This window comes from Pocillopora damicornis, chromosome 1 (assembly GCF_964200805.1).
Source record: "Pocillopora damicornis chromosome 1, jaPocDami1.2, whole genome shotgun sequence".
NCBI classification, from domain to species: Eukaryota; Metazoa; Cnidaria; class Anthozoa; order Scleractinia; family Pocilloporidae; genus Pocillopora; species Pocillopora damicornis.
Window position 1 is genome coordinate 17,449,391 of NC_142670.1, and position 20,104 is coordinate 17,469,494.

At 37.2% G+C, this 20,104-nt stretch overlaps 1 protein-coding gene and 1 long non-coding RNA gene across 2 annotated transcripts in view; both read right to left on the reverse strand.

The window, feature by feature from the left end:
- LOC149052402 (uncharacterized) overlaps nt 1–20,104 on the reverse strand; it is a 320,642-nt gene that overhangs the window by 248,848 nt on the left and 51,690 nt on the right. The window lies entirely within an intron of this gene.
- On the reverse strand, nt 1,778–7,151 carry LOC149052415 (uncharacterized). The gene is made up of 3 exons (XR_016183314.1): nt 6,107–7,151; nt 5,082–5,162; nt 1,778–3,870 (listed from the first exon to the last, which is right to left on the reverse strand). It is a non-coding gene; the product is annotated as an uncharacterized LOC149052415 (long non-coding RNA).

Below are 20,104 nucleotides of genomic sequence, written 5' to 3' on the forward strand. Positions count from 1 at the left end.
TTAGATTGGTATTGTTCATAAACATGTCTTTTGGCAAATTCTCCAACTGGTTGTTGCCCAAGTATCTGTCAATGAATGACGAAAGTTAGTACGTGTAACAAGTGTTTAGCTGTATTACTGATATAAACGTATTATCATTACCATCAACATCTTTAAGTGGCTAGAAATGTTTTTGATAAGAACCAAGGTTGCTGATACTGCAACGTATTTATATTTTCAGGTAAATCTGTCAACTCCATTATTTAGTCATCATGCGTAGTTGTTTTTTAAGACATCCAAGATGACTTGGCCATTCGTCAATCTATTATTTTCAGCAGAAAGGATTTCAATGTCGTCATGGGAAACAATATGATGTTTGAGTTTCTTGAGTGGGTTCTTCCTTACAATATGAAATAAAGGGAGAACGCGTTTGAATTAGCTTAGACATTTTTCGTATTTTTTGGAATTTTTGAAATTTTCTTAATCGATCTCGCGAACGAGTTTCCGTGAACCAAGCAATTTGTTAAAATTTCCATTTTCAAGTGTTCGGCAAGATAAAGAGCTATTTCGTGGAACAAAACGATATTGAGGATTTCTTTTTTTTATTGGAGGCATTGAAAACAACTGAACACTTTAAAATTCCTCTCTTCTCCCTCCCTCTCCTCTCATCACCCATTGTTGTAATACATAAGGCTTTACGATACAAACTGACATGTAGTGTAGACCACATCATAAGCCAGGCGATATTGATTTGTTGTATGGTGGGGGTAGGGTAGGTAAAGATACTAAAAGAGGTTCCAAAGTAAAAAACACTGAACTAATGATACAGAATGTCTGGAATTGGCAGGGTAGTTTGAGGAAATTTCCCTGTGTTATAACTGTTTGACGCGCTGCCTTGTCTAGGTTTCCATACGAGAAACTTAAGTCTTTGCCGTGCACAGAGGTGGATTTTTTTTTCTCCTTCCAAATTGAAGTATTGTTCAGTAGAAAGTCGTCGTTTACAAACTTTTTTTCGTGTTCTCTAAACATCCCAAGTGGTTTGTATACGACAGTAAATCGATAAAAAGGTATGGTTTATTGTTTAGCTTTTCGCCTCCCGGAGCAAAGAGAGACGCGAGATTTGCGCTTGTAATCGTCGCAGGGTAATACTAGTTAAAATCATCTCTTTGTGCTATCTTATGTCACTGATCTTGTATATACTACGAGTACGTTTCGGTAGTCGGGTAAGGTTAAAACCAAGGGGAAAACAAGTTCCAGTGGCTCCGCAATCATGGAAGGCAAATGTAGACAAACCTCAGTTGAAGTATAAAGCTGTTTTTGACACGAAAATGTCGCACCGGAGTCGACGTTTAACGGAAACATGGCCAAAAGGCTTGGAAAAAGGACATAATGGCAGCAACCCTAATTTGAGCGCTCGAAATGGATATAATGGATATAATGGATATCAGCAGGGAGAAAAGCCCTGTCCCATTACCTGGTTTTGTTCCCTATCACAAATCATTATCAGGATTTTTATTTCATGATTGCCAACAAATTTCTGGGTGCCGTTAGTTCAAATGCACCTTATCGAGTATGACCGCAATTAAGTTTTGTGATCTGTTTTAAATATAGTCCAGTATAGAATATCAGTTTTCGAGAAACGAGGTTTTTTCACAGGTTTTATGTTGCCCGTATCACTCCTACATCCACTTTATTAGAAATATAACCAGTAGCGGTTAAATTGAATTACGGTTGTAGGGACCCGGATATCTGTATAAAAACTTTACAATTCCGCATGAGCTCGCCCTATATTGAGGTTAGACTCGCATTGTGCTGTTAATAGCAACATCAATCAACTTAAGGGTTTAGAAATTCGTCGTTCTTTGAAAAGATTGACCACTTTTAAGATTTTACAATCTCTTACTTTTTTACACCCCAGCCTCCAGTTCACTAAGCCGAAAGTATGTCTAACGGATAGCTATGCAGCTGGTTGTTTACTCAAGTACACATAAAGAAATTGTTCCAACCGTGTTTAACATGAACGGGTAATAATGCTAATGAAATATGCTTTTATTCATTAGGACCCAGTTTGTTTGAAGCCCCATTAGTGCAACCTAAGGTTACATTTTAATCCGGGTTTCTTTATTCCTTTATTCAAAAGCCTTTTTGGGATAATTTTCTATATCGCTTGTAGAGCATCCAATCATCACATTCTTGACAAAAAGAATTCGATTGACTTCTGTTTTGAAGCTTTCAGATCTGAAATAAGTTTCTAACTAATCATGGGTTATCTTAACCCAGTTTTGAACAACCTCGCCCAGGAGATTAAGGAAAAGGGTCATATTTAACAATCAAAGTTGGTTATTGCTCCTGCGAACTTTCTGTGGCCGATCTCTTCGTCGGTTGTAACCCAAGTCCGAATTAAGATGTTGCTACATATGTGTTAAATAGGCGCAGTTTGTAATGCGAATTTATGAAGCTGTTTTAATCAATGGAATGAGATAACCAATCTTAGCTTACAGCTACCCCAGGTGAGAGTTGTTACTGTGTTGAATACGCATGGTTTTCAAAGCGGCTAATGACGAATACTGTTATTTATTATATACTCAACAAAATATCGCGTTTCTGATTGGTCAATGATGAATGCATAAATAGGTTATAGAGTGCAATAGAGGTTATAGAGTGCAATAGAGGTTATAGAGTGCAATACGGAGAAGTTGCCATGGAAACATCGGGGAAGCACCAAATTTGAACACCAAATTATAAAAAAATCGAGAATATAATAAATAAAAAATCGTATGAACCTGCTCGTGCATTTCGTGATTTATGGTTACTCGTGATGTTTTGAAAGTTCTCAAATTGCACTCGCCTACGGCTCGTGCAATTTTGAGGACTTTCAAAGCATCACTCGTGCCCATAAATCACGAAATGCACCCGCGTTCATACGATTTCCTATACTTATTACCAATATATCATTGTTAGTCCCTATTAGGATATCACTGCCCATTTTAAATTGAAATGCACACAATATGGATTTGTTTAATCTTAGCTTACAGCCGAATCAGGTGAGTACTGTTGCTGAAAATGTCCTGTGACAAGTCCTTCAGCTGGTTGTTACTCAAGTCCCCGTTAGAAAAAAAATTGATACAACTGTATTAAATACATACGGTTTTCAAAACTCATGACAGATACCTTTATCCAGAGGTTTTAAACCGCTTTTATCTCTTTCCAAAGTCTGTTTCACTTTCGCACAAATTTTCCATTTCAAGTGCCCATTTTTTTTTAAGTATTACGTAGATCAAGTTATCAAGTTATTGAAGATGAAAAAGTGGGAGTATGATTCAACTGTGGTCAAGTGGACAAATTTTCCAGCTAAATACTTGTATGGTTGCATAGATTATGAACCAATGATCTTTAATCATTTCTTGTTCGAAATAACTTGGCGGTGAACGACATAGTGCAGAACGCAGTAACTTGAACATGCCTCAAAGGCTTTGTAACATATTTCAATATTAATAATAACAAAACAACAATGTGCGAAATGCAGCATTCAGCGACTCGGGAATTAGTAGTTCGGGTGAGGAATGAACCCCGTAGCAAACCTTCGTTCAAAAAAATTCAATATTGAAGAATTTCTTATCATTGACATGGACGGCACCACACAATGGCTGGTGTAAGATTGATTAAGCAGTCGCTCTTACTCAGTTAAGATGAAGAATGGCGTTAATTTGTTTCGTGATACGCAGTTTAATCTGTAACTTACATGGCACCTCAACATTTGATCTCTCGTATATACTTACAACTCTGCTGTGGTGAGGGGAATTTTCCATGGAAATGACATCAATTCTTTTCCTTCACAGTTCACACGCAGCAGATCGTGCAGATTCTGGCACTTACAAGGGCCTGGGCACTCTGAATATTAGACAGTAAGTATTGCTTTTATAGTTAAATCGTTAAAAAAATGTGTAATAGGTCATCACTGAGTTTGCATTGTAAGGAGAAAACCAAATTATTTTATAGTATTGAGAAAAAAAGGAGAAATTAGCTTTAGAATGATAGTTTACAACAAAATGCATGAGATGCACTTTTAAACTTAAGCTAAATTTAAATTTGCAAAATTTTTTTAACTTTAGAGAATCTACTTTGAACTGATTACTAACATACTCTTCTCATTGTCAACATTTAGAGCAGTCAGAATTTAAGCTCAAACAAAAACAAAAAAATTTGTTAAACTATTGCAGTGGGGAGAATTTCTTTCTGAGAGGCCGAACAGTGCTAAATAATTAGAATAACAAAAAAACTGGTCTCAGTTCCATATGTGCGATAAGATTAATGTTTCTATTGCGCGAATTAAAAAGTGGATATGATAAAATGCTGCCTACAAACGGTATGACAAAATGAATCAAGAAAAATTAGTTAAACAAAACTGAAAACTAAAATTACCAAAACTAATCATAACAAATGCACTCTTAAACTCTCATGAGTGACCAAGAGAGAATTTCTCCCCACAATATACAAACAATTTCAAGCAGACAAGTGATGAGAATAAAGAGAAATATGAATAAAGGGATTATCAGTTGATCCAGTAACAAATTCTTAGAACTAAAATCATAAGAATTGTACCGCAGTCAGTAAAGAGAATTACTAATGAGATCTTGGAAGTGAAAGAGTTAATTGAAACAAACATTGTAAATAAACATCGTGCAAAAATCCTTACTGGTCGGAGGCAGCCCATTTGGCAGTTTACAAAGCGGGGTAAACCAAAAAACAAATCCAGTGAGTAGCAGGATGGATAGCTTGAGCCCAGATCACCAGATTACAATATTTGTACCACAACCACAAGGCAAGACTTGCCTCTTTCCAAACAAACATTCTCATACTGATATATCTGATCAGAGAAAGCGTAATCTAAACGTAGAACCGTCTAACATATGGATAATCTATCGCAGTTTAGAAAAACGGGGCAAATTACGGGAGCGATTACATCGAGGGCGGCGAGCCGTGAAGGGAGATACTAGAAGATTAAACAAGATGCTACGAAATTAATAAAATAGTAGAGATTCAGGCATCCAATTGAAAAAGTGATAGAGTTCCCTTACACTTGTGTAAGAAATAAAACTCACTTTCGTTGCTGAAGCTGATTTCTCTCCTTGATATCCTTTTATCTCCTCGTACCTTACAGCTGTAATCCACATTCAACAAAACTACAACAGATGCAACAAGTTAATTACTTTGCTTATATAAAAAAGAAAATTTGATAGATATCGTAGGCGAAGGCTTAATGGTATATGCCAAGAGAAAGAAAAAGTCTGCAGTTTCACATAACAAGGGCCGCCATTTTAGACCTTAGCTGATCTCTGTCTTACAAGTATCACTTGACCACTGATCAGATATCAGATCAATAAGCTCTAAAATATCTATTGCACGACTGCAAAATAACTTCTCATTTAGAGATCAAGTTCAACGGACTTCAGCTAGCTATTACAAAACTGAGTCTTCCATTCCAACCAAAAACTTACTAACGCTTTACCTTTGCAAGTAGTTTCATTGAGAAAAGTGTTTCAGAGGATACAGCAAAGTGGTTTATTAACGAATTAGAGGAATAATTTACTGATGTCATCTTATTCTAACACTTCACTTTGAAGTTTGATTGTACAAGCTAATTGCAGTGGCAATGTCTTTCTCAGGTTCAGTCTTGAGCTCAAAGTGGGACTAGGAGAACGTTTCGGACCACTTTCTCTTACCAACGAACAAGCATACACCACATGTTGCATGCCTAGAAGCAGTTTGATATTACACGCAGGCATGAGAAGTTTTCACCCATATGATTATCACATTATATTTAAGCACTGGCACATATTGCAGTTCAAGAAAGCCTAACATAACAATTCCCAACAGATCCTCAAGCCCACCTTGTAGTTTTTCTTGTCGCTCTATCCATCCATTCAACCTTGCACTCTCCTCCCTTCCTCTTTTCTTTTTCTCCCTTTGCTCGCCCTTTCCCGGGCCTCCCCAAGCATCCTACCCTTCCTCCCCTCCCACATTACCCATGAAGGGCTCCCATTCCCTCCCAAATGTCAACAAATGCAAATATTTATCATTTTAGTAAACACTGTCAACAACAGTTGTGAACAACTGAAGCGCTTACAGAAAAGTAGGATGAAACTCCACTTAGCCACTGAGGGTACCATCATGAAGTGTTTCAGTTTGTTTTCTGCAGAAGAAAAGTTAATGTGTCTCAATTTGTTTCTTTCAATTTTTCATCAAAAGAGGTTAGTAAATTAAATCTTTTCGAAGCAGCTCGATGTTTTATACACAAGTTTCTGGAGTATCTGGAGTAAACTCTTGAGGTTTTAATGAATTTGTCTCCATCGGCTACAGAACCAAAGGTATCCTTCGAAGTGAAACAGACAAAACCTTAAAGACTTTCTTAGCACTTGCTGGAAAGTTGTTTAAACAATATGTGCTGACTACAGTCAAGGAAATGAAGCAGCTTTTGGTGAAAATACTGGTAAACAATGTGTAGCAACGTCACTTACTGCTATTATTTATCATCACATAGAAGATATCAATTTGTGGAATTCTTCCACTTTGAATAATATTCTTACCATTGGAAATAATTTTTATACTTATATAAGATGTTCTGTCCAGACAAATGATTATTTGCTTTTAACTGATGTTCCATGCATTGTTTCAATTTACAATAAAGTATACACATTAGAATATAGTGAGTCATTGACAGGAAGTTTGTTCAAGGCATCAAATAATGGGCCATAAATGTCTCTTCAAAATTCTCTGACAAGTGTTTTCAAATTGTCACCTTAACTACAATTGTTGTTTTTTAACGATTGGAATTAATACTGTTGCAGTGATTAACAATTCAGAACAAAGCTTTAAAATTTTTTATGCTCATTCCAGGGATTTGTATGGGATGCCCCACTCATTTGGGAAATGTACTTTGCTTACCATTAAAGGAATTGAAAACCTTGTATCATATTTGAAAATTTCCTGCTTACAAATAGGGGTTGTTCCTTTTGAAATCAATGGTGTCTTTGTCAGAGATAATGAACTTGATTTGCCAAATGTTCACGAGAGTCCAAAAATTGAACATTTGCCTTTCAGAAATAAAAGAAACCAAACACAACATATGAAAAAGAAGCAAAAGTCTCTAAATGAAACGCCAGAAGAAAAAGAAAAACGATTGTTTGCTAGACACGCCACACACGCCGGCTTTCTTACTGTCGGCTTGTCTTCTCGGTAGATGACAACGTGGAGTTGTGCTCTCACAGGCCAACATTTCACGGTCTGGAACTTTAGTGCAGGTTGCGCCACATTGAAACTTAGGAGTCATTATTGGCTCTCTATGCGGTCACATTTCGCGCAAGTCATTTACTGGAATGTTTTTATCCTGAAATTCTGTTTATACCACATGCTCAGTGAGAAAATTACTCAACCAGTCTTTTTAGTAAATGCTAAGATAAAATTTTGGTTAAACTGCAGAATACCCTGCCACCTCATGGCATTACATGTCATTGAATACAAATAGAATAAACAATTTTTAGCCAGTGAGTGAAAATAGGACTTTTTTGTTGCCATTAGAAAATCAAACACTGCTGTTGTCTGTCAATTCGATTTGACGGCCCCTTTAAATGAAATTATACTTTCATGTTTACATAGCTAAACCAATAAAAGTCACAAACGTCTAACGTCTAACCTGAAACTGCAGTTTGTCGTTAACATGGTGCTAAATGTCTATTGTGATTGATTCCAAACTTTGGGGAGTAATCTACTGGAATTCAGTAACAAAGTGGTTTCGCTTTTATTGAAATATGAATAGGAGCCTAGTGCTTTAATGTTAACTGAAATGTAATTAGTGTTATGTTTTCCAAGTTATGGCCAGAATTATTCAGACCTTAACATTTCATGACTTCCTTCAAGCTTGGCAGTCTTCTAGATTCTCTTCATAATGGTTCAGATAAGCATTGGTATCTATACTTGGTAGCAATACGTGTGTATAAGGCCTTTATTTGGTAGACTACACCTCCTTTTCAGTTTTTTGTTTGGTTTGGTGAATTCATCACAGTACTGATATAAATGAAAAATAACTCTCATCTTCAGAATGAACATTTCGGGACTTTTGTATGCTAGCTGTCTTGTGTTATTAATGAACAGGATCAATATTGAAAACTATCTAATGGTAATCAGATATTAGCTCTTCTAATAGAAACCCAATGAGACAAAAAGCAGCTAAATTTCGTGAGCCACACATGTACGCATTGCGGACCTATTTTTAATACCCAGCCAGAGGACGAGCATTCTTATCATCACTCGTTGAAAAAGGAACAAGGGATTTGATGAATCGCGTTTTTCCCACTGCCCTCTTTCCTGAGAAAGCTCTGGTATGGTTTAGAGAATTAAAGAATTTCTTGTTTGGAAGTAAACAGTTATAAACTAGAGCAGTTATCTATATACTAAAAGTTATTGAAACTCTAGTAGTTATTACGTCTTCCTAAAGAGCATGTGGACAAAGTATGTTTTTCATTTTTTTTTTTAAATTTCGTTTTATTTGCAGTGATGTTGAGAAAAGAAATCCTAATGTCAACAAGAAAAAAATGGAATATTAGTAATTTTTAGAACCTGCATCATCCACAAGCTGACTGCTTCTTGTCTCCAACTCAGTTTTCATTTGACTTTCAAATTTTTGGTTTTACGAACTAATAGCCAATTTTTCCTTTTTTCGTTGTTGTTATATGTTAAATGTAAAACAGCAATTCAAAGTGGACACTCCTATGCCGATTTTTCCATCTGAAATCCGAAGATCTTACCACTAAATCTTGATGTGTTTCGCTAAGCATTTGGACATTTTAACAAGTTGATTGTTTTTGATTCTCGTCAGCAGTTTACATGACATTGTAGTAATGTTTATAGAGAGAAAATTAATTTTGATCAGTTTTACCGAAGTGCTATGTTTTCTTTGATTTGACAGCACTAAGAAAGTTCATTGTACAGTTCATTTTTTGGTGATATCACACAACCTAAAGAAACTAGATGGATCGAATAACAGACTATACGTTCCAGAGATAAATAGTGAAGAATGAATATTCCATTAGAGCGCAAAGCAAACACGCATTCATCAACAGAATCAACATTTGTACCGGAAATGAAGTTATTTTGGGATACACAGAAAAAATGCTCACCGTCTTTAAATTAACAATTTTGCTGCAAGAAGGATAAAATAATTGACTACTAAGGGTAAAGAAGAAAGTTACAAAGCTATTACATTAAGTACCTGAATATTGACTGTCCCTTTACGCTTTAAGAGCCTGATGGCATTTATCCACATAAGCAGCAGAGAATAAATACACAGAGAAGTAAAGGTTTTTACAGCTGCTGTTAGGTGTTGTTTTAAATAAATTCAGAGTTAAGACAATAATTTTAATCGCGTGATGCGTTGAACTCACGAGTACAACAATTAGCTGAAAAACGTAACCTATGTTGTTCTTTAGGAAATTAATACTGAAAAAGTCTTTGCCTTTATTCTTGGCTAGCTAGAACAATTAAAAAAAGAAGGAACCAAATATCCGCTATCAAACCTTTGCATTATTTTGCGCGCGTTAATTTATCCTTCGCCGACGTGACATGCCTGTCACACGAGGAAAATAAGCTTTATCAGCCAACCAAACAACCATAAGGACCATTTTTAACAAAAGGACGTCATTTGAGTTTTTTCTATGCAGTCCGGAACCTCCACAACACGAATTTGAAAGCAACTCATTTTGTTTGTTGGCTTGAAAGGAAACTAAACCTTGCAATTATTTTAAAAAATACTCAGATATGGATTAGACATGAATATTAATTTTGACGGCGACGTGAGAACTGACTCGGATGATGAAGAAGAAGAAATAAGCGATATAGGCACAGTTAACCCATGTTGGTAGAATGCGCCTCGGCAATTATGGAAATATCTTTACGCACAGGCGTCCCAAGCTCACGTCATGGGAAAAAACAAGCGATTGATTCATGAAGGCGTCACGCGTTGTGTGACTCGATGTTACGTTACGAGAGGAAACGTTGAGAATTTAACTCATTCGCGTCTGAAGCTTTTTTAGTCATTGGCAATGTTTACCTTGCTTTATTCGCCATGAAATCCTTATAAAGTTTTTTTTTCAAGAAAACAAAATTGTTTTTTTACTTAAGATATTTCACTTTTCTATATGTTCAACTTCTAATAAGTTGTACTGGATTGAAGACCAACTTGCCGACGTCTCTACTCGATTTTACACGTCGGCGAGTTGGCGTTGGCCAGTTGAACCGTCGGCGACTTGACCGTAATTCTTTGTTTTTAATCAAAACGGAATCAAAATTTTGAGTTAAGAATAGCACTATTCCTTCGGAGGCAAATCCTTAAAGTTCCACAACATAAAGAATTGTCGTTTGGAAATAAACAGTTATAAACTAAGAGTTATTTACATACTAAAAGTTATCGAAACTCTAGTAGTTTTTATATCTTCCTAAAGAGCTTGTGGACATAATATGTTTTTCTTTTTTCTTTTTTTTCTTATTTTAGTTCCTTTTAACTTCATTGATGCTGACGAAAGAAATGCTAACGTCGACAAAAAAAAATTGAAAAGTAGTAAATTCTAGAACCCGCATCATTCACAAGCTGACAGCTTCTTGTCTCCAACTCAGTTTTCATTTGACTTTCAAATTTTTGGTTTTACAAACTGATCGCCAATTTTCCCTTTTTTTTTTTTTTGTTATATCTTAAATGTAAAACAACAATTCAAAGTGGACACTCCGATGCAGATTATTCCATTCTGAAGTCCAAAGATCTCACCACTAAATCTTGTTGTGTTTCTCTGAGCATTTGGACATTTTAACAAGTTGATTGTTCTTGATTCTCGTCAGTAGTTAACACAACATTGTAGTTATGTTTATAGAGAGAAAATAAATTTTGATCAGTTTTACAGAAATGCTATGTTTCCTTTGTTGTGAAACCACTAAGAAAGTTCATCGCAGAGTTCATGTTTCGGTGATTTCACAGAACCTAAAGAAACTAGACGGATCGAATAACAGACTATACGCTCCAGAGATAAATGGTGAAGAATAAATATTCTGTTAGAGTACAAAACAAACACGTAGTCATCAACAGAATCGACAACTGTTCCGGAAATGAAGTTATTTTGCGATACACCTAAAATGCTCACCGTCTTTAAATCAACTATTTTGCCCCAAGGAGGATAAAATAATTAACCACTATGGATAGAGAAGAAAGTTACAAAGCCTTTACATTAAGTACCTGAATAGTGATTGTCCCTTTACACTTTCCGAGCCTGATCGCATTTATCCACATAAGCAGCAGAGAGTAAATTCACAGAAAAGTAAAGGTTTTTACAGCTGCTGTTAATTGTTGTTTTAAATAAATTCAAAGTTAGGAAGAGAATTTTAATCGCGGATTTCGTTAAAGTCACACGTACTGAACAAAAATAGAAAAGAAAATTAGTTTAGGTTTAAAGAAAGGGCTGATTACTAACTATTATTGGAAACTAACTAGACAACTGATAGAATGCTGCAGCAAAGTGAAGACTTTCTGACCCAAATTTGATCTCAGATCATATTGAAAGATAACTATCGTTCGGCAACTGACGTTGTCATTAGCTCGAACCAATATTCAACTTATAAATACAGATGATGCCATCATTGACGCACAAATTTCAGATCAGAAATTTCTGTTTCGCCGTGTACATAAAATACGACTTTTTGTGTTAATTCTCTGAAACCGGATCTCAAAAATTATATGATGTTGTCCTATGGTTGAAAATATTTTTCCTACACCAGCTACTATCTTCTAGGAAACAGAAAGTTGAAACAAAGGTGGATGCAGTTTGAATAATTATCATTACCATTTTGATTATCATTTACTACTCTTATGTTATTATCTGCAGCGTAACGAGTATTAATGCATAAAAAAATTGCCCAAAACAAACACGTATTTATCAAAAGAATCGACATCTGTACCAGAAATGAAGTTACTTTGCGATACACCGAAAAAATTGCTCACCGTCTCTCAATTAACCTGAAAGAGCGCCGGTATGGTTGAGAGAATCAAGAATTTATTGGTTAAAAGTTAACAGGTATAAACTAAAAGAGTTATTTATATACTAGAAGTTATTGACACTCTAGCAGTTTTTAAGTCTCCCTAAACAGCATGTGGACCAAGTGTGTCTTTCTTTTTCCTATTTTTAATTTATTTTATTTATTTCCTTTTAATTTCATTGATTCTGAAGAAAGAAATGCTAACCTCGACAAAAATATAAAAAATTGAATATTGGTAATTTTTAGATCCTGCATCATCCACAAGCTGACTGCTTCTTGTCTCCGCCTAAGGTTTCATTTGACTTTCAAATTTTTGGTTTTACAAACTAATCACCAAATTTTCCTCTTTTTTGTTCTTAAGTGTAAAACAAAAATTCAAAGTGGACGCTCCTATGCAGATTTTTCCACTCTGAAGTCCGAAGATCTCACCACTAAATCTTGACGTGTTTCTCTAAGCATTTGAACATTTTAACAAGTTGATTTTTCTTGATTCTCGTCACTAGTTTACACAACATTGTAGTAATGTTTATAGAGAGAAATCAAATTTTGATCAGTGTTACCGAAGCGCTATGTTTCCTTTCTTCTGAAACAACTAAGAAAGTTCATTGTACAGGTCATTTTTCGGTCATTTCACAGAACTTAAAGACACTAGACGGATCGAGTAACAGACTGTACGTTCCAGAGATAAAAAGTGAAGAATAAATATTCCGTTAGAGTACAAAACCAAAACGTATTCATTAACAGAATCGACATCTGTACTGGAAATGAAGTTATTCTGCGATACACCGAAAATATTGCTCATCGTCTTTAAATTAACAATTTTACCGCCAGAGGGAGAAAATAATTGACTACTAGGGGTAGAGCAGAAAGCTACAAAGCTATTACATTAAGTACCTGAATATTGATTTTGTCCCTTTACATTTTAAGAGCCTGATCGCATTTATCCAGCAGAGAATAAATACACAGAAGTAAAGGTTTTTACAGCTGCTGTTGATTGTTGTTTTAAAGAAATTCAGAGTTAAGACAATAATTTTAATCGCGTGATGCGTTTAAGTCACGCGTACAACAAAAATGGAAAATAATATTATTGTAGGTTTAAAGCTAAGAAAGGGCTGATTACTTCTTTTATTGGAAACTAACTGGACAACTGGGATAGAATGCTGCAGCAAAATGAAGACTTTTTAACCCAAATTTAATCCCTGATCATATTGAAAGACAGCTATCATTCGGCAACCGACGTTTTCATTAATTCGCGCCAGTATTCAAGTTATAAATACAGATGATGCCATCACTGACGCACAAATTTTCAGATCAGAAATTTCTGTTTCGTTGTGTACATAAAAGATGATTTTGTGTGTTAATTTCAAGCCAGATCTCAAAAATATATGATGTTGTGCTATGATTGTAAATATTTTTCCTACATCAGTTACTCCCTTCTAGGAAACAAGAAGTTGAAACAAAGGTGGATATAGTTTGAATAATTATCATTTTTGAATAATTATCATTTTCCATTTTCATCATCATTTACTTCTCTATGTTATTATCTGCAGTTTATAGAGTATTAATGCATAAAAAATTGCCTCATTAGCTGGAAAACGTAACCTATGTTGTTCTGTAGGAATTTAATACTGAAAAAGTCGTTGTCTTTATTCTTGGCTAGCTAGAACAATCTTAAAAAAAAGGGGAAAAAATTTCCGCTATCAAACCTTTGCATTATTTTTCGCGCATTAATTTATCCTTCGCTGACGTGAAATGCCTGTTAAGCGAGGAAAATAAGCTTCACCAGCCAACCGAACAATCATAAGGACCATTTTCTACAAAGAGACGCTATTTGAATTTTGCTATGCAATCAGGAACCTTCACAACACGAATTTGAAACCAACTCATTTTGTTCGTTGGCTTCAAAGGAAATTGAAACTTATTAGTTATTTTAAAAAATACTCCGATATGGAGTAGACATGAATATTAATTTCGAGGACGACCTGGGAACAGATTCGGAAGAAGAAGAGGAAGAAGAAGAAGAAATAAGCGATGTAGGTACAGTTAACCCAAGCTGGCAGGATGCGCCTCAACAATTATGTAAATATCTTTACGCACAAGCAAGCAAGCGATTGATTCATAAAAGCGTCACGCGGTGTGTGACTCGGTGTTAATATACGAGAGGGAACGTTGAGAATGTATCCACGTTCTAAGGAATAATATGGGGAACGAAATATGGTCGATTAACAACCATACGTATATTTCGAAATATTATTTTACGCGTAAAATCAGTGAATTTACTCAAATCTTGTGTGTCCGTTGTGGTTTCTGGCGTTCTCTGCCGTTTTAAGCTCGCTTTTCCCACTGTTATTTCCGCTAGAAGTGGAAGTCAACTTTACTTAGTTAGTTAATGAAAAAATCGTTTGCTTTCTTTCGAGACGTGAGCTTGGGATGCCTGCTTTACGTTTAGCAATGGAAGCAAAGTGAGGATTTAAGTGAGAAAATAATTTTAATTTAGTTCTTAAATTAAAAATCTGAACAATTTTTGAATTAAGAAAAAAAAAACTTTTTCTCGCTCTCATGGTGTTGGACTTTTAGGCTATTTACTGGACTGTTAAGTTCGGTTCCGTTTATCTTCTCTTATTTCTATATAATCCTTTCCCGGTGTACTTGTGCTCCGAATGCTGCAATTGCAACGAAATTCCACATACGTGACAGTCAATGATAGAACTCCACGATTTCGTAAATGTGTTAATGAACAAAATGAGGATGGTAAGAAAAATGCTATGCATCTTTTAAACAAAACGCGTGTAATCAGTGACTTAATTCCTATTGACTACCAACAGAAATGTAGCGAATTTCTTTGTAACAAAGTACAAACATTTAGCCTCAGATGTAATATGAAGAAGGTTTATTAAAAGTATTCAAAAATAGCACCCAAGTGGTAAAATACATGTGAATTTACAAGCATACTTCAAATATTTAAAAAATACGAAAATCTTACATTTGGCTTCAAAATTAAGAGTCTAAAGGGACTGGGAATTACAAGAGTCAGTAGTTATATACCAATGAAAAAACGCTTAGGTTTGCTTGACTACAAGGACTGGGCGTTAGACGCCATTGTTGGAAAGAAAGATTTTTTAAATCTTTCGGTCCGGCATTTAAAGAGTGATACATGATTTTTGTTGCGCAACTCATAAACGTGGCAATCGGCGCGCTTTGGTGGAATAAGGTGGTACAGCCGTGACCCAGGCACACAGATACCGTCCCAAACTTTCTTGCAGAGTTCGTCTCTTCTCACATTTGAGCGAGTGGAGTTTGCAGCCACAATGGCGTCTTTGTAGCTCAGCGCCGGAAATAATATACGCAGAGCTCTTTTCTGAACTCTTTCGATCATGTCCTTGAGGTAAATTGGTAGGCTAGTAGACCAAGTGACGCAGGCGTATTCGAGGACCGATCGTACCAAGGCATAAAATATGTTAATAAGGTCTTCGGGTGGAATTCCGGACCGCTTGAGCACTCTTAAGATGTAAAGACGTTTTGAGGCTTTGGAGACAATCTCACGCACGTGCTCATTCCACCCAAGAGTGTCGCTGATAGTGACTCCAAGGACCTTGTGTGAGGAGACCCGTTCTAAGGGACGTCCATTGACGCACAAAGGGCCAAGATCTGGCCGTGTTTTAAGCGAACAAATCACAAGTTCCTTGCACTTCTTTGGGTTGAGGTTCATATTATTGCGCGACGACCACTGTGCAATGGCGTCAAGATCTTTCTGAAGGGACGATGTACCGCCTGATGGGATGACCTCGGATATTGTTAGGTCATATTATGCTTCATGATAAGGGTTTGGAGTTTTATCTTCCTATTAGAATGAATAGATGGCCGATCGTTTCTCGTTCTCGTTGATGTGTGATTTCTTGACGGAAAATCCTGTTTCTTTTTTTCGCATTTTTTAACATTTATGTCATAAGATTACGAGTATTGAACTTGTGACGTTTATTTTCCTTTATCTTGAATTGACAGTCGTTTTATTTTAATCTTTATGTAGTTTGCATGTTGTTTTTTCAGATAGTAACAAATGCAGAGAGGCTCATGCTGTTAAAAGGAACGAATGCTACCCAAATTTCATTTGCATAAATAATCAGGGCTCCTACAACTGCTCTTGAAATCTTAAATAGGTTAGGGACGAGTTAAACTTTAAAAGTAAATGTTTTGTATCTGCCATGTATTTTCGCATTTTGTGGGTAGGTATTACATAGACTTGTTATTCGTTGCTGCTAGATAGCCATTGTCGGCCATATTGCTTGTTTTTATCTGTTAAATATCCTAGTTGTACATTTAGTTTTTCTAGAGTTCTTCTTTTCATGCGCTATTTCTGAGAAAGAGAAAACTAAATTCAGAACCTGCTGCCCACAAAACTAATTAAGTTTGGTTTCCAACATCACTTATGTCAGTTTTGACGTACAAGTACAAGTTAAATCAAGTACCCACACAAGTACCTGTTAACCTTTTTTGGATATCAGTTATTGTTCTTTTAAGTACTAGTTCTAAAGCCAAGTTACTTTTTCTACTTTCTATGCAAATACTGGGGTCTTTGTCTTGACATAGTTGTTTTTCTTTTTCCCAGTAAAAAATAGAAAAGAAAATTGGTTTAGGTGTAAAGAAAATGCTGATTACAACTACTATTGGAAACTAACTAGATAGCTGATAGAATGCTGCAGCAAAATGAAGACTTTCTAACCCAAATTTGATCCCTGATCATATAGAAAGATAACTATCGTTCGGCAACTCACATTTTCACTAGTTCGCACCAATATTCAACATATAAATGCAGATGATGTCATCATTGACGCACCAATTTTCAGATCAGAAATTTCTGTTTCGCCGTGTACATGAAAGACGATTTTTTGTGCTAATTCTTTCAAACCAGATCTCAAAAGTATATGATGTTGTCCTATGGTTGAAAATATTTTTCCTATATCAGAATCAAGAAGTTGAAACAAAGGTGGATATAGTTTGAATAATTATCATTACCATTTTCATTATCATTTACAACTCTTATATCATTATCTGCAGCGTACCGAGTATTAATGCATAAAAAATTGCCCCGTTAGGTACAAAACGTAACCTATGTTCGTGACATGTGGCGTGACGTATTATGTCAGTTACTGATTTCCCATATGTAAGAGGAAGCGAGAGCACGTGCTCACCATTAAAAAATATGTAGCTTGTTTTTGTGAACTCTGCGTACTTTTACTCTGTATTTTCGAGAGGACGTCTTGATACATGGTGGCAGCGGTGGTGGTTTTTATTCTGTTTATTGTTTCAACGATGAGCCACTAGGAATCTTCCTCTGGAACCCCCGCGACTGTTTCTGTACACACAACGGCTTCGAACCCAGCTGGAAATATCCATCGCCCGTCGTTACCTCAAGTGAAACCGCCACCTCCACTCAATCTTGCTGACTGCTGGGCGAAATGGTGGAAGTTGTGGAAGCAAACTTGGCTCAACTTTGCTATTGTTTCGAAATTTTCAACACAAGGAGAGGCATACCAGAAGGCTCTTTTTCTTTGCACCATCGGGCAGAGCGCCTTGGAAAATCAACGCATTTCAGTTCACTGCGAGCGAAGATTCAAACAAGGTCGACACAATAGTCGTTAAGTTTGACGAATACTTCACCGGTGACGTAAACGAGACGTACGAGCGCTTCAAATTCAACCAACGCAATCAAGAAGCTGGTGAAAAACTTCGATGCTTACCTGACCGCCCTCAGAAACATGACCGACACATGTAATTTCTGCACATGCCCGACGATGAAAGACTCTCTGATACGATACGGCATAGTCCTTGGGATCAGAAAGGAGGATGCTCTCAAACGTCTACTTCAGGAAAGAAAGCTCGACCTAAAGAAGTGTATCGATATTTGTCGAACCTCGGAGGGCGCCACAACTCATATGCAAGCGATAGGTTGAAAACTCGAGGAAGTTCATTGGATTAACAAGGCAGAGGGCCCTCCAAAGACGAGCGGGAGACGGAGAGACCGTCCCGAACATTTACCTGACAGGAGTAACTCCCAATCACGAAAGCTCAAATGCAAATTCTGCTTAAAAATTTATCTTATGAAGAAGGAACTGTGTCCTGCATGGGGTAAAAGGTGCAGTGTCTGTGGTAAAATGAATCACTGGAAGTGCTCGGAGATTTGCGAGCGAAAAGGCAAAGTTCACTCGGTAAGTCAAGACTCTGACCCTTCAGACTCTGACTCGGACGTGGCTTCAGTTAAGACTCTTAGTGTCGTTGTTAATGGTGTTCGATCCAAACAAGACAAACCCATTTATTGAGAAATGCTCGCTAACTCCAAGCCAGTCAGTCTACAAGTGGACTGTGGAGCTACTGTCTGTATATCCCTAATAGCCACACCGGTGACAGCCATACTAAACCTTCCAATATCTCCCTGAAAATGTGGAACAAAGTGAAGATGAAAGCGCTTGGAACCTGCAAGCTGCTCGTTGAAAACCCAAAAACACTGATGAAGTACATGATAAAGTTTGCCGTTGTTAACAAACAGCTCACCCCCCTGCTTAGCCGCAAGGCTGCTGAAAAGATGAACCTCATCATAGACAACTATGACCAGTTTGAGCATGTCAATGGAGTGGTAGATAGCACTGATATCTTAGATGAACTTCCTGACATTTTCAACGGGAACATTGGAACCCTGCCTGGCTCTGTGCGACTCACACTGAACTCTGATGTGGAACCGATACTTCGCCCGCCAAAACGACTGCCTATTGAGTTAAAAGAACCAATGAAACTAGAACTTGACAGGCTAGACACTGCAGGAGTTCTCACTCCAGTGGATGAGCCCACTGACTGGGTAAATCAGATGGCAATTGCCACCAAGAAGAACGGAAGCCAACGCATCTGCATAGACCCACGTTCTTTGAACCTTGCGCTAGAGCGGGAACACTATCAATTACCAGTCCTTGATGACATCCTTCCTGACCTTGCCAGAGCCAAAATCTTCAGCAAAGTTGACCTTAGTCATGAATATTGGCACTGTACTTTGGAAGAAGACTCTAGCATGCTTACCATATTTTCAACCCCTTTTGGGAGGTATAGGTGGACACGCCTACCCTTTGGACTTTCCGTAAGCTCGGAAATATTCCAGAAACGTCTGGTCCAAGCTCTGGAAGGAATTGTGGGTGTTGCCTGCATAGCAGATGACATCTTGATTTATGGTATGGTGACACTCTTGATGAAGCCAGGAAAGATCATGACAAGAATCTCTCGTTGCTATTGGAATGTTGCCGGCAGAAGTCCATCAAGCTCAACAGGGACAAAGTGGTGCTGAGGGTACAATAGGTGGATTTCATGGGACATCTGCTGACTGCACAGGGCTTGAAACCTGACCCAAACAAAGTCGAAGCCATCTTGAAACTAGAAACGCCTAGGACCTAGGAAAAATTGAGAGACTGAATGGCACTGCTAACTACCTTGCTAAATTCCTGCCAAGACTTTCCCAAGTCATGGATCCACTTAGGAGATTGACCCAGACAGGAGTCGAATGGTACTGGGGAAATGCTGAAGAGAAAGCTTTCGATGAGGTGAAGCAATTGTCACTCAAGCTCCAGTTCTTGCCTACTACAGCCCAGACAAGGAACTTGTAATACAGTGCGATGCCAGTAGCCTAGGGCTTGGTGTGGTCCTTATGCGAGAAGGTCGCCCCCTTGCTTATGCTAGTAGAGCTTTAACGGATCCAAAGACCCGCTATGTAACCATCTAAAAAGAAATGTTGGCAATTGTCTTTGCACTTGAGAAATGGTATCAGTATGTCTATGGGCGTCATGTTGTCATCAAAATAGACCACAAGCCTCTAGAGTCTATCGCCAAGAAACCACTTGATAGGGCACCAAAACGCCTACAAGGTATGCTCCTCAGAAGCCTGGCCTTCGACATAGACGTCCAGTACACCCCTGGCCATACCCAACTACTGGCAGACATGATGAGCAGATCATTTCTCCCAGCTGATGGTCAATCAACCCCCAGTGAATTTGAGTCTGTCAATAAGGTCCAG